Consider the following 18,239-nt stretch of genomic DNA (forward strand, 5'->3'; position numbering starts at 1 on the left):
GACAGGAAATCGCCCAGGTAGGAAGCCTATAAGTGCGAGAGAGACAGAAAATAGCCAAGCGGGACTTGAGTGGTTTTTCCGCCAAAGCAGCATCGCGTTCCCCCGCGACCCTTCGAGAGTGGTTGCACCCTCGGTTGCCCCGTTTCCAGTGCGAGAGAGACAGAAAATCGCCGAGGTAGCGAGCGTATAAGTGCGAGAGAGATAGAAAATCGCCCACGTAGGAAGCCTGTAAGTGCGAGAGAGACAGAAAATAGCCAGGCGGCTCCCTAAAGTGTGCGAGAGAGACAGAAAATCGCCCAGGTAGGAAGCCTATAAGTGCGAGAGAGACAGCAAATAGCCAGGCGGGACTTGGGTGGTTTTTCCGCCAAAGCAGCATCGCGTTCCCCCGCGACCCTCCGAGAGTGGTTGCACCCTCGGTTGCCCCGTTTCCAGTGCGAGAGAGACAGAAAATCGCGGAAGTAGCAAGCGTATAAGTGCGAGAGAGATAGAAAGCCGCCCAGGTAGGAAGCCTATAAGTGCGAGAGAGACAGAAAATAGCCAGGCGGGACTTGAGTGGTTTTTCCGCCAAAGCAGCATCGCGTTCCCCCGCGACCCTTCGAGAGTGGTTGCACCCTCGGTTGCCCCGTTTCCAGTGCGAGAGAGACAGAAAATCGCCGAGGTAGCGAGCGTATAAGTGCGAGAGAGATAGAAAATCGCCCACGTAGGAAGCCTGTAAGTGCGAGAGAGACAGAAAATAGCCAGGCGGCTCCCTAAAGTGTGCGAGAGAGACAGAAAATCGCCCAGGTAGGAAGCCTATAAGTGCGAGAGAGACAGCAAATAGCCAGGCGGGACTTGGGTGGTTTTTCCGCCAAAGCAGCATCGCGTTCCCCCGCGACCCTCCGAGAGTGGTTGCACCCTCGGTTGCCCCGTTTCCAGTGCGAGAGAGACAGAAAATCGCGGAAGTAGCAAGCGTATAAGTGCGAGAGAGATAGAAAGCCGCCCAGGTAGGAAGCCTATAAGTGCGAGAGAGACAGAAAATAGCCAGGCGGCTTGCTAAATTGTGCGAGAGAGACAGAAAATATCCAAGGTAGGAAGCCTATAAGTGCGAGAGAGACAGAAAATAGCCAGGCGGCTCGCTAAAGTGTGCGAGAGAGACAGAAAATATCCTACGTAGGAAGCCTATAAGTGCGAGAGAGACAGAAAATAGCCAGGCGACTCGCTAAAGTGTGCGAGAGAGACAGAAAATCGCCCAGGTAGGAAGCCTATAAGTGCGAGAGAGACAGCAAATAGCCAGGCGGGACTTGGGTGGTTTTTCCGCCAAAGCAGCATCGCGTTCCCCCGCGACCCTCCGAGAATGGTTGCACCCTCGGTTGCCCCGTTTCCGGTGCGGGAGAGACAGAAAATCGCCGAGGTAGCAAGCGTATAAGTGCGAGAGAGACAGAAAATATCCTAGGTAGGAAGCCTATAAGTGCGAAAGAGACAGAAAATAGCCAGGCGGCTCCCTAAAGTGTGCGAGAGGGACAGAAAATATCCTAGGTAGGAAGCCTATAAGTGCGAGAGAGGCAGAAAATAGCCAGGCGACTCTCTAAAGTGTGCGAGAGAGACAGAAAATCGCCCAGGTAGGAAGCCTATAAGTGCGAGAGAGACAGCAAATAGCCAGGCGGGACTTGGGTGGTTTTTCCGCCAAAGCAGCATCGCGTTCCCCCGCGACCCTCCGAGAGTGGTTGCACCCTCGGTTGCCCCGTTTCCAGTGCGAGAGAGACAGAAAATCGCCGAGGTAGCAAGCGTATAAGTGCGAGAGAGATAGAAAATCGCCCAGGTAGGAAGCCTATAAGTGCGAGAGAGACAGCAAATAGCCAGGCGGGACTTGGGTGGTTTTTCCGCCAAAGCAGCATCGCGTTCCCCCGCGACCCTCCGAGAGTGGTTGCACCCTCGGTTGCCCCGTTTCCGGTGCGGGAGAGACAGAAAATCGCCGAGGTAGCAAGCGTATAAGTGCGAGAGAGATAGAAAATCGCCCAGGTATGAAGCCTAAAAGTGCGAGAGAGACAGAAAATAGCCAGGCGGCTCGCTAAAGTGTGCGAGAGAGACAGAAAATCGCACAGGTAGGAAGCCTATAAGTGCGAGAGAGACAGCAAATAGCCAGGCGGGACTTGGGTGGTTTTTCCGCCAAAGCAGCATCGCGTTACCCCGCGACCCTCCGAGAGTGGCTGCACCATCGGTTGTGCCGTTTCCAGTGCGAGAGAGACAGAAAATCGCCGAGGTAGCAAGCGTATAAGTGCGAGAGAGATAGAAAATCGCCCAGGTTGGAAGCCGATAAGTGCGAGAGCGACAGAATGTAGCCAGGCGGCTCGCTAAAGTGTGCGAGAGAGAAAAAAAAAGCGCCCAGGTAGGAAGCCTATAAGTGCGAGAGAGACAGAAAATAGCTAGGCGGCTCGCTAAAGTGTGCGAGACAGACAGAAAATCGCCCAGGTAGGAAGCCTATAAGTGCGAGAGAGACAGAAAATCGCCCAGGAAGGAAGCCTATAAGTGCGAGAGAGACAGCAAATAGCCAGCCGGGACTTGGGTGGTTTTTCCGCCAAAGCAGCATCGCGTTCCCCCGCGACCCTCCGAGAATGGTTGCACCCTCGGTTGCCCCGTTTCCAGTGCGAGAGAGACAGAAAATCGCCGAGGTAGCAAGCGTATAAGTGCGAGAGAGACAGAAAATATACTAGGTAGAGAAGCCTTTAAGTGCGAGAGAGACAGAAAAAAGCCAGGCGGCTCGCTAAAGTGTGCGAGAGACACAGAAAATATCCTAGGTAGGAAGCCTATAAGTGCGAGAGAGACAGAAAATAGCCAGGCGGGACTTGGGTGGTTTTTCCGCCAAAGCAGCATCGCGTTCCCCCGCGACCCTTCGAGAGTGGTTGCACCCTCGGTTGCCCCGTTTCCAGTGCGAGAGAGACAGAAAATCGCCGAGAAAGACAGCGTATAAGTGCCAGAGAGACAGAAAATATCCTAGGTAGGAAGCCTATAAGTGCGAGAGAGACAGAAAATAGCCAGGCGGCTCGCTAAAGTGTGCGAGAGAGACAGGAAATCGCCCAGGTAGGAAGCCTATAAGTGCGAGAGAGACAGCAAATAGCCAGGCGGTACTTGAGTGGTTTTTCCGCCAAAGCAGCATCGCGTTCCCCCGCGACCCTTCGAGAGTGGTTGCACCCTCGGTTGCCCCGTTTCCAGTGCGAGAGAGACAGAAAATCGCCGAGGTAGCAAGCGTATAAGTGCGAGAGAGATAGAAAATCGCCCAGGTAGGAAGCCTATAAGTGCGAGAGAGACAGCAAATAGCCAGGCGGGACTTGAGTGGTTTTTCCGCAAAAGCAGCATCGCGTTCCCCCGCGACCCTCCGAGAGTGGTTGCACCGTCGGTTGCCCCGTTTCCAGTTAGAGAGAGACAAAAAATCGCCAAGGTAGGAAGCGTATAAGTGCGAGAGAGATAGAAAATCGCCTAGATAGGAAGCCTATAAGTGAGAGAGAGACAGAAAATAGCCAGGCGGCTCGCTAAAGTGTGCGAGAGAGACAGAAAATCGCCCAGGTAGGAAGCCTATAAGTGCGAGAGAGACAGCAAATAGCCAGGCAGGACTTGGGTGGTTTTTCCGCCAAAGCAGCATCGCGTTCCCCCGCGACCCTCCGAGAGTGGTTGCACCCTCGGTTGCCCCGTTTCCAGTGCGAGAGAGACAGAAAATTTCCGAGGTAGCAAGCGTATAAGTGCGAGAGAGATAGAAAATCGCCCAGGTAGGAAGCCTATAAGTGCGAGAGAGACAGAAAATAGCCAGGCGGCACGCTAAAGTGTGCGAGAGAGACAGAAAATCGCCCAGGTAGGAAGCCTATAAGTGCGAGAGAGACAGCAAATAGCCAGGCGGGACTTGGGTGGTTTTTCCGCCAAAGCAGCATCGCGTTCCCCCGCGGCCCTCCGAGAGTGGTTGCACCCTCGGTTGCCCCGTTTCCAGTGCGAGAGAGACAGAAAATCGCCGAGGTAGCAAGCGTATAAGTGCGAGAGAGATAGAAAATCGCCCATGTAGGAAGCCTATAAGTGCGAGAGAGACAGAAAATAGCCAGGCGGCTCGCAAAAGTGTGCGAGAGAGACAGAAAATATCCTAGGTAGGAATAATATAAGTGCGAGAGAGACAGAAAATAGCCAGGCGGCTCGCTAAAGTGTGCGAGAGAGACAGAAAATATCCTAGGTAGGAAGCCTTTAAGTGCGAGAGAGACAGAAAATAGCCAGGCGGCACGCTAAAGTGTGCGAGAGAGACAGAAAATCGCCCAGGTAGGAAGCCTATAAGTGCGAGAGAGACAGCAAATAGCCAGGCGGGACTTGGGTGGTTTTTCCGCCAAAGCAGCATCGCATTCCCCCGCGACCCTCCGAGAGTGGTTGCACCCTAGGTTGCCCCCTTTCCGGTGCGAGAGAGACAGAAAATAGCCGAGGTAGTAAGCGTATAAGTGCGAGAGAGATAGAAAATCGCCCAGTTAGGAAGCCTTTAAGTGCGAGAGGGACAGAAAATAGCCAGGCGGCTCGCTAAAGTGTGCGAGAGAGACAGAAAATCGCCCAGTTAGGAAGCCTATAAGTGCGAGAGAGACAGCAAATAGCCAGGCGGGACTTGGGTGCTTTTTCCGCCAAAGCAGCATCGCGTTCCCCCGCGACCTTCCGAGAGTGGTTGCACCCTCGGTTGCCCCGTTTCCAGTGCGAGAGAGACAGAAAATCGCCGAGGTAGCAAGCGTATAAGTGCGAGAGAGATAGAAAATCGCCCATGTAGGAAGCCTATAAGTGCGAGAGAGACAGAAAATAGCCAGGCGGCTCGCTAAAGTGTGCGAGAGAGACAGGAAATTGCCCAGGTAGGAAGCCTATAAGTGCGAGAGAGACAGCAAATAGCCAGGCGGGACTTGAGTGGTTTTTCCGCCAAAGCAGCATCGCGTTCCCCCGCGACCCTTCGAGAGTGGTTGCACCCTCGGTTGCCCCGTTTCCAGTGCGAGAGGGCCAGAAAATCGCCGAGGTAGCAAGCGTATAAGTGCGAGAGAGATAGAAAATCGCCCAGGTAGGAAGCCTATAAGTGCGAGAGAGACAGCAAATAGCCAGGCGGGACTTGGGTGGTTTTTCCGCCAAAGCAGCATCGCGTTCCCCCGCGACCCTCCGAGAGTGGTTGCACCCTCGGTTGCCCCGTTTCCAGTGCGAGAGAGACAGAAAATCGCGGAAGTAGCAAGCGTATAAGTGCGAGAGAGATAGAAAGCCGCCCAGGTAGGAAGCCTATAAGTGCGAGAGAGACAGAAAATAGCCAGGCGGCTCGCTAAATTGTGCGAGAGAGACAGAAAATATCCAAGGTAGGAAGCCTATAAGTGCGAGAGAGACAGAAAATAGCCAGGCGGCTCGCTAAAGTGTGCGAGAGAGACAGAAAATATCCTACGTAGGAAGCCTATAAGTGCGAGAGAGACAGAAAATAGCCAGGCGACTCGCTAAAGTGTGCGAGAGAGACAGAAAATCGCCCAGGTAGGAAGCCTATAAGTGCGAGAGAGACAGCAAATAGCCAGGCGGGACTTGGGTGGTTTTTCCGCCAAAGCAGCATCGCGTTCCCCCGCGACCCTCCGAGAATGGTTGCACCGTCGGTTGCCCCGTTTCCGGTGCGGGAGAGACAGAAAATCGCCGAGGTATCAAGCGTATAAGTGCGAGAGAGACAGAAAATATACTAGGTAGGAAGCCTATAAGTGCGAAAGAGACAGAAAATAGCCAGGCGGCTCCCTAAAGTGTGCGAGAGGGACAGAAAATATCCTAGGTAGGAAGCCTATAAGTGCGAGAGAGACAGAAAATAGCCAGGCGACTCTCTAAAGTGTGCGAGAGAGACAGAAAATCGCCCAGGTAGGAAGCCTATAAGTGCGAGAGAGACAGCAAATAGCCAGGCGGGACTTGGGTGGTTTTTCCGCCAAAGCAGCATCGCGTTCCCCCGCGACCCTCCGAGAGTGGTTGCACCCTCGGTTGCCCCGTTTCCGGTGCGGGAGAGACAGAAAATCGCCGAGGTAGCAAGCGTATAAGTGCGAGAGAGATAGAAAATCGCCCAGGTATGAAGCCTAAAAGTGCGAGGGAGACAGAAAATAGCCAGGCGGCTCGCTAAAGTGTGCGAGAGAGACAGAAAATCGCACAGGTAGGAAGCCTATAAGTGCGAGAGAGACAGCAAATAGCCAGGCGGGACTTGGGTGGTTTTTCCGCCAAAGCAGCATCGCGTTACCCCGCGACCCTCCGAGAGTGGCTGCACCATCGGTTGTGCCGTTTCCAGTGCGAGAGAGACAGAAAATCGCCGAGGTAGCAAGCGTATAAGTGCGAGAGAGACAGAAAATATACTAGGTAGAGAAGCCTTTAAGTGCGAGAGAGACAGAAAATAGCCAGGCGGCTCGCTAAAGTGTGCGAGAGAGACAGAAAATATCCTAGGTAGGAAGCCTATAAGTGCGAGAGGGACAGAAAATAGCCAGGCGGCTCGCTAAAGTGTGCGAGAGAGACAGAAAATCGCCCAGGTAGGAAGCCTATTGGTGCGAGAGAGACAGCAAATAGCCAGGCGGGACTTGGGTGGTTTTTCCTCCAAAGCAGCATCGCGTTCCCCCGCGACCCTTCGAGAGTGGTTGCACCCTCGGTTGCCCCGTTTCCAGTGCGAGAGGGCCAGAAAATCGCCGAGGTAGCAAGCGTATAAGTGCGAGAGAGATAGAAAATCGCCCAGGTAGGAAGCCTATAAGTGCGAGAGAGACAGCAAATAGCCAGGCGGGACTTGGGTGGTTTTTCCGCCAAAGCAGCATCGCGTTCCCCCGCGACCCTCCGAGAGTGGTTGCACCCTCGGTTGCCCCGTTTCCAGTGCGAGAGAGACAGAAAATCGCCGAGGTAGCGAGCGTATAAGTGCGAGAGAGATAGAAAATCGCCCACGTAGGAAGCCTGTAAGTGCGAGAGAGACAGAAAATAGCCAGGCGGCTCCCTAAAGTGTGCGAGAGAGACAGAAAATCGCCCAGGTAGGAAGCCTATAAGTGCGAGAGAGACAGCAAATAGCCAGGCGGGACTTGGGTGGTTTTTCCGCCAAAGCAGCATCGCGTTCCCCCGCGACCCTCCGAGAGTGGTTGCACCCTCGGTTGCCCCGTTTCCAGTGCGAGAGAGACAGAAAATCGCGGAAGTAGCAAGCGTATAAGTGCGAGAGAGATAGAAAGCCGCCCAGGTAGGAAGCCTATAAGTGCGAGAGAGACAGAAAATAGCCAGGCGGCTCGCTAAATTGTGCGAGAGAGACAGAAAATATCCAAGGTAGGAAGCCTATAAGTGCGAGAGAGACAGAAAATAGCCAGGCGGCTCGCTAAAGTGTGCGAGAGAGACAGAAAATATCCTACGTAGGAAGCCTATAAGTGCGAGAGAGACAGAAAATAGCCAGGCGACTCGCTAAAGTGTGCGAGAGAGACAGAAAATCGCCCAGGTAGGAAGCCTATAAGTGCGAGAGAGACAGAAAATCGCCCAGGAAGGAAGCCTATAAGTGCGAGAGAGACAGCAAATAGCCAGCCGGGACTTGGGTGGTTTTTCCGCCAAAGCAGCATCGCGTTCCCCCGCGACCCTCCGAGAATGGTTGCACCCTCGGTTGCCCCGTTTCCAGTGCAAGAGAGACAGAAAATCGCCGAGGTAGCAAGCGTATAAGTGCGAGAGAGACAGAAAATATACTAGGTAGAGAAGCCTTTAAGTGCGAGAGAGACAGAAAATAGCCAGGCGGCTCGCTAAAGTGTGCGAGAGAGACAGAAAATCGCCCAGGTAGGAAGCCTATAAGTGCGAGAGAGACAGAAAAGAGCCCGGCGGGATTTGAGTGGTTTTTCCGCCAAAGCAGCATCGCGTTCCCCCGCGACCCTCCGAGAGTGGTTGCACCCTCGGTTGCCCCGTTTCCAGTGCGAGAGAGACAGAAAATCGCCCAGGTAGGAAGCCTATAAGTGCGAGAGAGACAGAAAATAGCCAGGCGGGACTTGAGTGGTTTTTCCGCCAAAGCAGCATCGCGTTCCCCCGCGACCCTCCGAGAGTGGTTGCACCCTCGGTTGCCCCGTTTCCAGTGCGAGAGAGACAGAAAATCGCCGAGGTAGCGAGCGTATAAGTGCGAGAGAGATAGAAAATCGCCCACGTAGGAAGCCTGTAAGTGCGAGAGAGACAGAAAATAGCCAGGCGGCTCCCTAAAGTGTGCGAGAGAGACAGAAAATCGCCCAGGTAGGAAGCCTATAAGTGCGAGAGAGACAGCAAATAGCCAGGCGGGACTTGGGTGGTTTTTCCGCCAAAGCAGCATCGCGTTCCCCCGCGACCCTCCGAGAGTGGTTGCACCCTCGGTTGCCCCGTTTCCAGTGCGAGAGAGACAGAAAATCGCCGAAGTAGCAAGCGTATAAGTGCGAGAGAGATAGAAAGCCGCTCAGGTAGGAAGCCTTTAAGTGCGAGAGAGACAGAAAATAGCCAGGCGGCTCGCTAAAGTGTGCGAGAGAGACAGAAAATATCCAAGGTAGGAAGCCTATAAGTGCGAGAGAGACAGAAAATAGCCAGGCGGCTCGCTAAAGTGTGCGAGAGAGACAGAAAATATCCTACGTAGGAAGCCTATAAGTGCGAGAGAGACAGAAAATAGCCAGGCGACTCGCTAAAGTGTGCGAGAGAGACAGAAAATCGCCCAGGTAGGAAGCCTATAAGTGCGAGAGAGACAGCAAATAGCCAGGCGGGACTTGGGTGGTTTTTCCGCCAAAGCAGCATCGCGTTCCCCCGCGACCCTCCGAGAATGGTTGCACCCTCGGTTGCCCCGTTTCCGGTGCGGGAGAGACAGAAAATCGCCGAGGTAGCATGCGTAGAAGTGCGAGAGAGACAGAAAATATACTAGGTAGGAAGCCTATAAGTGCGAAAGAGACAGAAAATAGCCAGGCGGCTCCCTAAAGTGTGCGAGAGGGACAGAAAATATCCTAGGTAGGAAGCCTATAAGTGCGAGAGAGACAGAAAATAGCCAGGCGACTCTCTAAAGTGTGCGAGAGAGACAGAAAATCGCCCAGGTAGGAAGCCTATAAGTGCGAGAGAGACAGCAAATAGCCAGGCGGGACTTGGGTGGTTTTTCCGCCAAAGCAGCATCGCGTTCCCCCGCGACCCTCCGAGAGTGGTTGCATCCTCGGTTGCCCCGTTTCCGGTGCGGGAGGGACAGAAAATCGCCGAGGTAGCAAGCGTATAAGTGCGAGAGAGATAGAAAATCGCCCAGGTTGGAAGCCTATAAGTGCGAGAGCGACAGAAAATAGCCAGGCGACTCGCTAAAGTGTGCGAGAGAGACAGAAAATCGCACAGGTAGGAAGCCTATAAGTGCGAGAGAGACAGCAAATAGCCAGGCGGGACTTGGGTGGTTTTTCCGCCAAAGCAGCATCGCGTTCCCCCGCGACCCTCCGAGAGTGGTTGCACCCTAGGTTGCCCCCTTTCCGGTGCGAGAGAGACAGAAAATAGCCGAGGTAGTAAGCGTATAAGTGCGAGAGAGATAGAAAATCGCCCAGTTAGGAAGCCTTTAAGTGCGAGAGGGACAGAAAATAGCCAGGCGGCTCGCTAAAGTGTGCGAGAGAGACAGAAAATCGCCCAGTTAGGAAGCCTATAAGTGCGAGAGAGACAGCAAATACCCAGGCGGGACTTGGGTGCTTTTTCCGCCAAAGCAGCATCGCGTTCCCCCGCGACCCTCCGAGAGTGGTTGCACCCTCGGTTGCCCCGTTTCCAGTGCGAGAGAGACGGAAAATCGCCGAGGTAGCAAGCGTATAAGTGCCAGAGAGACAGAAAATATCCTAGGTAGGAAGCCTATAAGTGCGAGAGAGACAGAAAATAGCCAGGCGGCTCGCTAAAGTGTGCGAGAAAGACAGGAAATTGCCCAGGTAGGAAGCCTATAAGTGCGAGAGAGACAGCAAATAGCCAGGCGGGACTTGAGTGGTTTTTCCGCCAAAGCAGCATCGCGTTCCCCCGCGACCCTTCGAGAGTGGTTGCACCCTCGGTTGCCCCGTTTCCAGTGTGAGAGGGCCAGAAAATCGCCGAGGTAGCAAGCGTATAAGTGCGAGAGAGATAGAAAATCGCCCAGGTAGGAAGCCTATAAGTGCGAGAGGGACAGCAAATAGCCAGGCGGGACTTGGGTGGTTTTTCCGCCAAAGCAGCATCGCGTTCCCCCGCGACCCTCCGAGAGTGGTTGCACCCTCGGTTGCCCTGTTTCCAGTGCGAGAGGGACAGAAAATCGCCGAGGCAGCAAGCGTATAAGTGTGAGAGAGATAGAAAATCGCCCAGGTAGGAAGCTTATAAGTGCGAGAGAGACAGAAAGTAGCCAGGCGGCTCGCTAAAGTGTGCGAGAGAGACAAAAAATCGCCCAGGTAGGAAGCCTATAAGTGCGAGAGGGACAGAAAATAGCCAGGCGGCTCGCTAAAGTGTGCGAGAGAGACAGAAAATCGCCCAGGTAGGAAGCCTATAAGTGCGAGAGAGACAGAAAATAGCCAGGCGGGACTTGAGTGGTTTTTCCGCCAAAGCAGCATCGCGTTCCCCCGCGACCCTCCGAGAGTGGTTGCACCCTCGGTTGCCCCGTTTCCAGTGCGAGAGAGACAGAAAATCGCCGAGGTAGCGAGCGTATAAGTGCGAGAGAGATAGAAAATCGCCCACGTAGGAAGCCTGTAAGTGCGAGAGAGACAGAAAATAGCCAGGCGGCTCCCTAAAGTGTGCGAGAGAGACAGAAAATTGCCCAGGTAGGAAGCCTATAAGTGCGAGAGAGACAGCAAATAGCCAGGCGGGACTTGGGTGGTTTTTCCGCCAAAGCAGCATCGCGTTCCCCCGCGACCCTCCGAGAGTGGTTGCACCCTCGGTTGCCCCGTTTCCAGTGCGAGAGAGACAGAAAATCGCCGAAGTAGCAAGCGTATAAGTGCGAGAGAGATAGAAAGCCGCTCAGGTAGGAAGCCTTTAAGTGCGAGAGAGACAGAAAATAGCCAGGCGGCTCGCTAAAGTGTGCGAGAGAGACAGAAAATATCCAAGGTAGGAAGCCTATAAGTGCGAGAGAGACAGAAAATAGCCAGGCGGCTCGCTAAAGTGTGCGAGAGAGACAGAAAATATCCTACGTAGGAAGCCTATAAGTGCGAGAGAGACAGAAAATAGCCAGGCGACTCGCTAAAGTGTGCGAGAGAGACAGAAAATCGCCCAGGTAGGAAGCCTATAAGTGCGAGAGAGACAGCAAATAGCCAGGCGGGACTTGGGTGGTTTTTCCGCCAAAGCAGCATCGCGTTCCCCCGCGACCCTCCGAGAATGGTTGCACCCTCGGTTGCCCCGTTTCCGGTGCGGGAGAGACAGAAAATCGCCGAGGTAGCATGCGTATAAGTGCGAGAGAGACAGAAAATATACTAGGTAGGAAGCCTATAAGTGCGAAAGAGACAGAAAATAGCCAGGCGGCTCCCTAAAGTGTGCGAGAGGGACAGAAAATATCCTAGGTAGGAAGCCTATAAGTGCGAGAGAGACAGAAAATAGCCAGGCGACTCTCTAAAGTGTGCGAGAGAGACAGAAAATCGCCCAGGTAGGAAGCCTATTAGTGCGAGAGAGACAGCAAATAGCCAGGCGGGACTTGGGTGGTTTTTCCGCCAAAGCAGCATCGCGTTCCCCCGCGACCCTCCGAGAGTGGTTGCACCCTCGGTTGCCCCGTTTCCGGTGCGGGAGGGACAGAAAATCGCCGAGGTAGCAAGCGTATAAGTGCGAGAGAGATAGAAAATCGCACAGGTAGGAAGCCTATAAGTGCGAGAGAGACAGCAAATAGCCAGGCGGGACTTGGGTGGTTTTTCCGCCAAAGCAGCATCGCGTTACCCCGCGACCCTCCGAGAGTGGCTACACCATCGGTTGCCCCGTTTCCAGTGCGAGAGAGACAGAAAATCGCCGAGGTAGCAAGCGTATAAGTGCGAGAGAGACAGAAAATATACTAGGTAGAGAAGCCTTTAAGTGCGAGAGAGACAGAAAATAGCCAGGTGGCTCGCTAAAGTGTGCGAGAGAGACAGAAAATATCCTAGGTAGGAAGCCTATAAGTGCGAGAGGGACAGAAAATAGCCAGGCGGCTCGCTAAAGTGTGCGAGAGAGACAGAAAATCGCCCAGGTAGGAAGCCTATTGGTGCGAGAGAGACAGCAAATAGCCAGGCGGGACTTGGGTGGTTTTTCCGCCAAAGCAGCATCGCGTTCCCCCGCGACCCTCCGAGAGTGGTTGCACCCTCGGTTGCCCTGTTTCCAGTACGAGAGAGACAGAAAATCGCCGAGGTAGCAAGCGTATAAGTGCGAGAGAGATAGAAAATCGCCCAGGTTGGAAGCCGATAAGTGCGAGAGCGACAGAATGTAGCCAGGCGGCTCGCTAAAGTGTGCGAGAGAGAAAAAAAAAGCGCCCAGGTAGGAAGCCTATAAGTGCGAGAGAGACAGAAAATAGCTAGGCGGCTCGCTAAAGTGTGCGAGACAGACAGAAAATCGCCCAGGTAGGAAGCCTACAAGTGCGAGAGAGACAGAAAATCGCCCAGGAAGGAAGCCTATAAGTGCGAGAGAGACAGCAAATAGCCAGGCGGGACTTGGGTGGTTTTTCCGCCAAAGCAGCATCGCGTTCCCCCGCGACCCTCCGAGAATGGTTGCATCCTCGGTTGCCCCGTTTCCAGTGCGAGAGAGACAGAATATCGCCGAGGTAGCAAGCGTATAAGTGCGAGAGAGACAGAAAATATACCAGGTAGAGAAGCCTTTAAGTGCGAGAGAGACAGAAAATAGCCAGGCGGCTCGCTAAAGTGTGCGAGAGAGACAGAAAATATCCTAGGTAGGAAGCCTATAAGTGCGAGAGGGACAGAAAATAGCCAGGCGGCTCGCTAAAGTGTGCGAGAGAGACAGAAAATCGCCCAGGTAGGAAGCCTATAAGTGCGAGAGAGACAGCAAATAGCCAGGCGGGACTTGGGTGGTTTTTCCGCCAAAGCAGCATCGCGTTCCCCCGCGACCCTCCGAGAGTGGTTGCACCCTCGGTTGCCCCGTTTCCAGTGCGAGAGAGACAGAAAATCGCCGAGGTAGCAAGCGTATAAGTGCCAGAGGGACAGAAAATATCCTAGGTAGGAAGCCTATACGTGCGAGAGAGACAGAAAATAGCCAGGCGGCTCGCTAAAGTGTGCGAGAGAGACAGAAAATCGCCCAGGTAGGAAGCCTATAAGTGCGAGAGAGACAGAAAATAGCCAGGCGGGACTTGAGTGGTTTTTCCGCCAAAGCAGCATCGCGTTCCCCCGCGACCCTTCGAGAGTGGTTGCACCCTCGGTTGCCCCGTTTCCAGTGCGAGAGAGACAGAAAATCGCCGAGGTAGCAAGCGTATAAGTGCGAGAGAGATAGAAAATCGCCCAGGTAGGAAGCCTGTAAGTGCGAGAGAGACAGAAAATAGCCAGGCGGCTCGCTAAAGTGTGCGAGAGAGACAGAAAATCGCCCAGGTAGGAAGCCTATAAGTGCGAGAGAGACAGCAAATAGCCAGGCGGGACTTGAGTGGTTTTTCCGCAAAAGCAGCATCGCGTTCCCCCGCGACCCTTCGAGAGTGGTTGCACCCTCGGTTGCCCCGTTTCCAGTGCGAGAGGGCCAGAAAATCGCCGAGGTAGCAAGCGTATAAGTGCGAGAGAGATAGAAAATCGCCCAGGTAGGAAGCCTATAAGTGCGAGAGAGACAGCAAATAGCCAGGCGGGACTTGGGTGGTTTTTCCGCCAAAGCAGCATCGCGTTCCCCCGCGACCCTCCGAGAGTGGTTGCACCCTCGGTTGCCCTGTTTCCAGTGCGAGAGAGACAGAAAATCGCCGAGGCAGCAAGCGTATAAGTGTGAGAGAGATAGAAAATCGCCCAGGTAGGAAGCCTATAAGTGCGAGAGAGACAGAAAGTAGCCAGGCGGCTCGCTAAAGTGTGCGAGAGAGACAAAAAATCGCCCAGGTAGGAAGCCTATAAGTGCGAGAGAGACAGAAAATAGCTAGGCGGCTCGCTAAAGTGTGCGAGAGAGACAGAAAATCGCCCAGGTAGGAAGCTGATAAGTGCGAGAGAGACAGCAAATAGCCAGGCGGGACTTGGGTGGTTTTTCCGCCAAAGCAGCATCGCGTTCCCCCGCGACCCTCCGAGAGTGGTTGCACCCTCGGTTGCCCTGTTTCCAGTGCGAGAGAGACAGAAAATCGCAGAGGTAGCAAGTGTATAAGTGCGAGAGAGATAGAAAATCGCCCAGGTAGGAAGCCTATAAGTGCGAGAGAGACAGAAAATAGCCAGGCGGCTCGCTAAAGTGTGCGAGAGAGACAGAAAATCGCCCAGGTAGGAAGCCTATAAGTGCGAGAGAGACAGAAAATAGCCAGGCGGGACTTGAGTGGTTTTTCCGCCAAAGCAGCATCGCGTTCCCCCGCGACCCTTCGAGAGTGGTTGCACCCTCGGTTGCCCCGTTTCCAGTGCGAGAGAGACAGAAAATCGCCGAGGTAGCGAGCGTATAAGTGCGAGAGAGATAGAAAATCGCCCAGGTAGGAAGCCTGTAAGTGCGAGAGAGACAGAAAATAGCCAGGCGGCTCCCTAAAGTGTGCGAGAGAGACAGAAAATCGCCCAGGTAGGAAGCCTATAAGTGCGAGAGAGACAGCAAATAGCCAGGCGGGACTTGGGTGGTTTTTCCGCCAAAGCAGCATCGCGTTCCCCCGCGACCTTCCGAGAGTGGTTGCACCCTCGGTTGCCCCGTTTCCAGTGCGAGAGAGACAGAAAATCGCCGAAGTAGCAAGCGTATAAGTGCGAGAGAGATAGAAAGCCGCCCAGGTAGGAAGCCTATAAGTGCGAGAGAGACAGAAAATAGCCAGGCGGCTCGCTAAAGTGTGCGAGAGAGACAGAAAATCACCCAGGTAGGAAGCCTATAAGTGCGAGAGAGACAGAAAATAGCCAGGCGGCTCGCTAAAGTGTGCGAGAGAGACAGAAAATAGCCAGGCGGCTCGCTAAAGTGTGCGAGAGAGACAGAAAATATCCTAGGTAGGAAGCCTATAAGTGCGAGAGGGACAGAAAATAGCCAGGCGGCTCGCTAAAGTGTGCGAGAGAGACAGAAAATAGCCAGGCGGCTCGCTAAAGTGTGCGAGAGAGACAGAAAATATCCTAGGTAGGAAGCCTATAAGTGCGAGAGGGACAGAAAATAGCCAGGCGGCTCGCTAAAGTGTGCGAGAGAGACAGAAAATCGCCCAGGTAGGAAGCCTATAAGTGCGAGAGAGACAGCAAATAGCCAGGCGGGACTTGGGTGGTTTTTCCGCCAAAGCAGCATCGCGTTCCCCCGCGACCCTTCGAGAGTGGTTGCACCCTCGGTTGCCCCGTTTCCAGTGCGAGAGAGACAGAAATTCGCCGAGGTAGCAAGCGTATAAGTGCCAGAGGGACAGAAAATATCCTAGGTAGGAAGCCTATACGTGCGAGAGAGACAGAAAATAGCCAGGCGGCTCGCTAAAGTGTGCGAGAGAGACAGGAAATGGCCCAGGTAGGAAGCCTATAAGTGCGAGAGAGACAGCAAATAGCCAGGCGGCTCGCTAAAGTGTGCGAGAGAGACAGAAAATCGCCCAGGTAGGAAGCCTATAAGTGCGAGAGAGACAGCAAATAGCCAGGCGGGACTTGGGTGGTTTTTCCGCCAAAGCAGCATCGCGTTCCCCCGCGAAGCTCCGAGAGTGGTTGCACCCTCGGTTGCCCCGTTTCCAGTGCGAGAGAGACAGAAAATCGCCGAGGTAGCAAGCGTATAAGTGCGAGAGAGATAGAAAATCGCCCAGGTAGGAAGCCTATAAGTGCGAGGGAGACAGAAAATAGCCAGGCGGCTCGCTAAAGTGTGCGAGAGAGACAGAAAATCGCCAAGCGTCATTCGCATGAGTGCGAGGGAGAAGGAAAATTGCCCGGCTGCATTTGCGTTGTTTTTACAACAAAGGCGCATCACGTTCCCCCGCGACCCTCTGAGAGTGGTTGCACCATCGGTTGCCCTTGGCGGGACGCCTAAATGTGCGAGAGGGATAGAAAATCGCCTGGTAGGACGCTTGGGTGTGCGAGAGAGACAGAAAACAGCCAGGCGGCTCGCTCATTTGTGCGAGAGAGATAGAATATCGCATGGTAGGGCGCTTGAGTGTGCGAGAGAGACAGAAAACAGCCAAGCGGCTCGCTCAATTGTGCGAGAGAGATAGAAAATCGCCTGGTAGGACGCTTAGGTGTGTGTGAGAGAGACAGAAAACAGCCAGGCGGCTCGCTCAAGTGTGCGAGAGAGATAGAAAATAGCCAAGCGTCACTCGCATGAGTGCGAGGGAGAAGGAAAATTGCCCGGCTGCATTTGCGTTGTTTTTACAACAATGGTGCATCACGTTCCCCCGCGACCCTCTGAGAGTGGTTGCACCCTCGGTTGCCCTTGGCGGGACGCCTAAGTTTCCGAGAGAGATAGAAAATCGCCTGGTAGGTCGCTTGGGTGTGCGAGAGAGACAGAAAACAGCCAGGCGGCTCGCTCATGTGTGTGAGAGAGACGGAAAACAGCCAAGGGGCTCGCTCAAGTGTGCGAGAGAGATAGAAAATCGCCCGGCTGCACTTGCGTTGTTTTTACAACAAAGGCGCATCACGTTCCCCCGCGACCCTCTGAGAGTGGTTGCACCCTCGGTTGCCCTTGGCGGGACGCCTAAGTGTGCGAGAGAGATAGAAAATCGCCTGGTAGGACGCTTGGGTGTGCGAGAGAGACAGAAAACAGCCAGGCGGCTCGCTCATGTTTGTGAGAGAGACGGAAAACAGCCAAGGGGCTCGCTCAAGTGTGCGAGAGAGATAGAAAATTGCCTGGTAGGACGCTTAGGTGTGTGTGAGAGAGACAGAAAACAGCCAGGCGGCTCGCTCAAGTGTGCGAGAGAGATAGAAAATAGCCCAGCGTCACTCGCATGAGTGCGAGGGAGAAGGAAAATTGCCCGGCTGCATTTTCGTTGTTTTTACAACAAAGGCGCATCACTATCCCCCGCGACCCTCTGAGAGTGGTTGCACCCTCGGTTGCCCTTGGCGGGACGCCTAAGTGTGCGAGAGGGATAGAAAATCGCCTGGTAGGACGCTTGGGTGTGCGAGAGTGACAGAAAACAGCCAGGCGGCTCGCTCATGTGTGCGAGAGAGATAGAATATCGCCTGGTAGGGCGCTTGAGTGTGCGAGAGAGACAGAAAACAGCCAGGCGGCTCGCTCAAGTGTGCGAGAGAGATAGAAAATCGCCTGGTAGGACAGGACGCCTAGGTGTGTGTGAGAGAGACAGAAAACAGCCAGGCGGCTCGCTCAAGTGTGCGAGAGAGATAGAAAATAGCCAAGCGTCACTCGCATGAGTGCGAGGGAGAAGGAAAATCGCCCGGCTGCACTTGCGTTGTTTTTACAACAAAGGCGCATCACGTTCCCCCGCGACCCTCTGAGAGTGGTTGCACCCGCGGTATGCCCTTGGCGGGACGCCTAAGTGTGCGAGAGAGATAGAAAATCGCCTGGTAGGACGCTTGGGTGTGCGAGAGAGACAGAAAACAGCCAGGCGGCTCGCTCATGTGTGTGGGAGAGACGGAAAACAGCCAAGGGGCTCGCTCAAGTGTGCGAGAGAGATAGAAAATCGCCTGGTAGGACGCTTAGGTGTGTGTGAGAGAGACAGAAAACAGCCAGGCGGCTCGCTCAAGTGTGCGAGAGAGATAGAAAATAGCCAAGCGTCACTCGCATGAGTGCGAGGGAGAAGGAAAATCGCCCGGCTGCACTTGCGTTGTTTTTACAACAAAGGCGCATCACGTTCCCCCGCGACCCTCTGAGAGTGGTTGCACCCTCGGTTGCCCTTGGCGGGACGCCTAAGTGTGCGAGAGAGATAGAAAATCGCCTGGTAGGACGCTTGGGTGTGCGAGAGAGACAGAAAACAGCCAGGCGGGACGCATAGCAGGTGTGTGAGAGAGATAGAAAACAGCCAGGCGGCTCGCTCAAGTGTGCGAGAGAGATAGAAAATAGGCAAGCGTCACTTGCATAAGTGCGAGAGAGAAAGAAAATCTCCCGGCTGGACTTGCGTTGTTTTTACGACAAAGTCGCGTCGCGTTCCCCCGCGACTCTCTGAGAGTGGTTGCACCCTCGGTTGCCCTTGGCGGGATTCCTAAGTGTGGGAGAGAGATAGAAAATCGCCTGGTAGGACTTTTCGGTGTGCGAGAGAGACAGAAAACAGGCAGGCGGGACGCTTAGGTATGTGAGAGAGACAGAAAATAGCCAGGTGGCTCACGAATAAGAGCGAGAGAGAAAGA

Source organism: Bemisia tabaci, chromosome 2, assembly GCF_918797505.1.
Source record: "Bemisia tabaci chromosome 2, PGI_BMITA_v3".
Lineage (NCBI taxonomy): Eukaryota > Metazoa > Arthropoda > Insecta > Hemiptera > Aleyrodidae > Bemisia > Bemisia tabaci.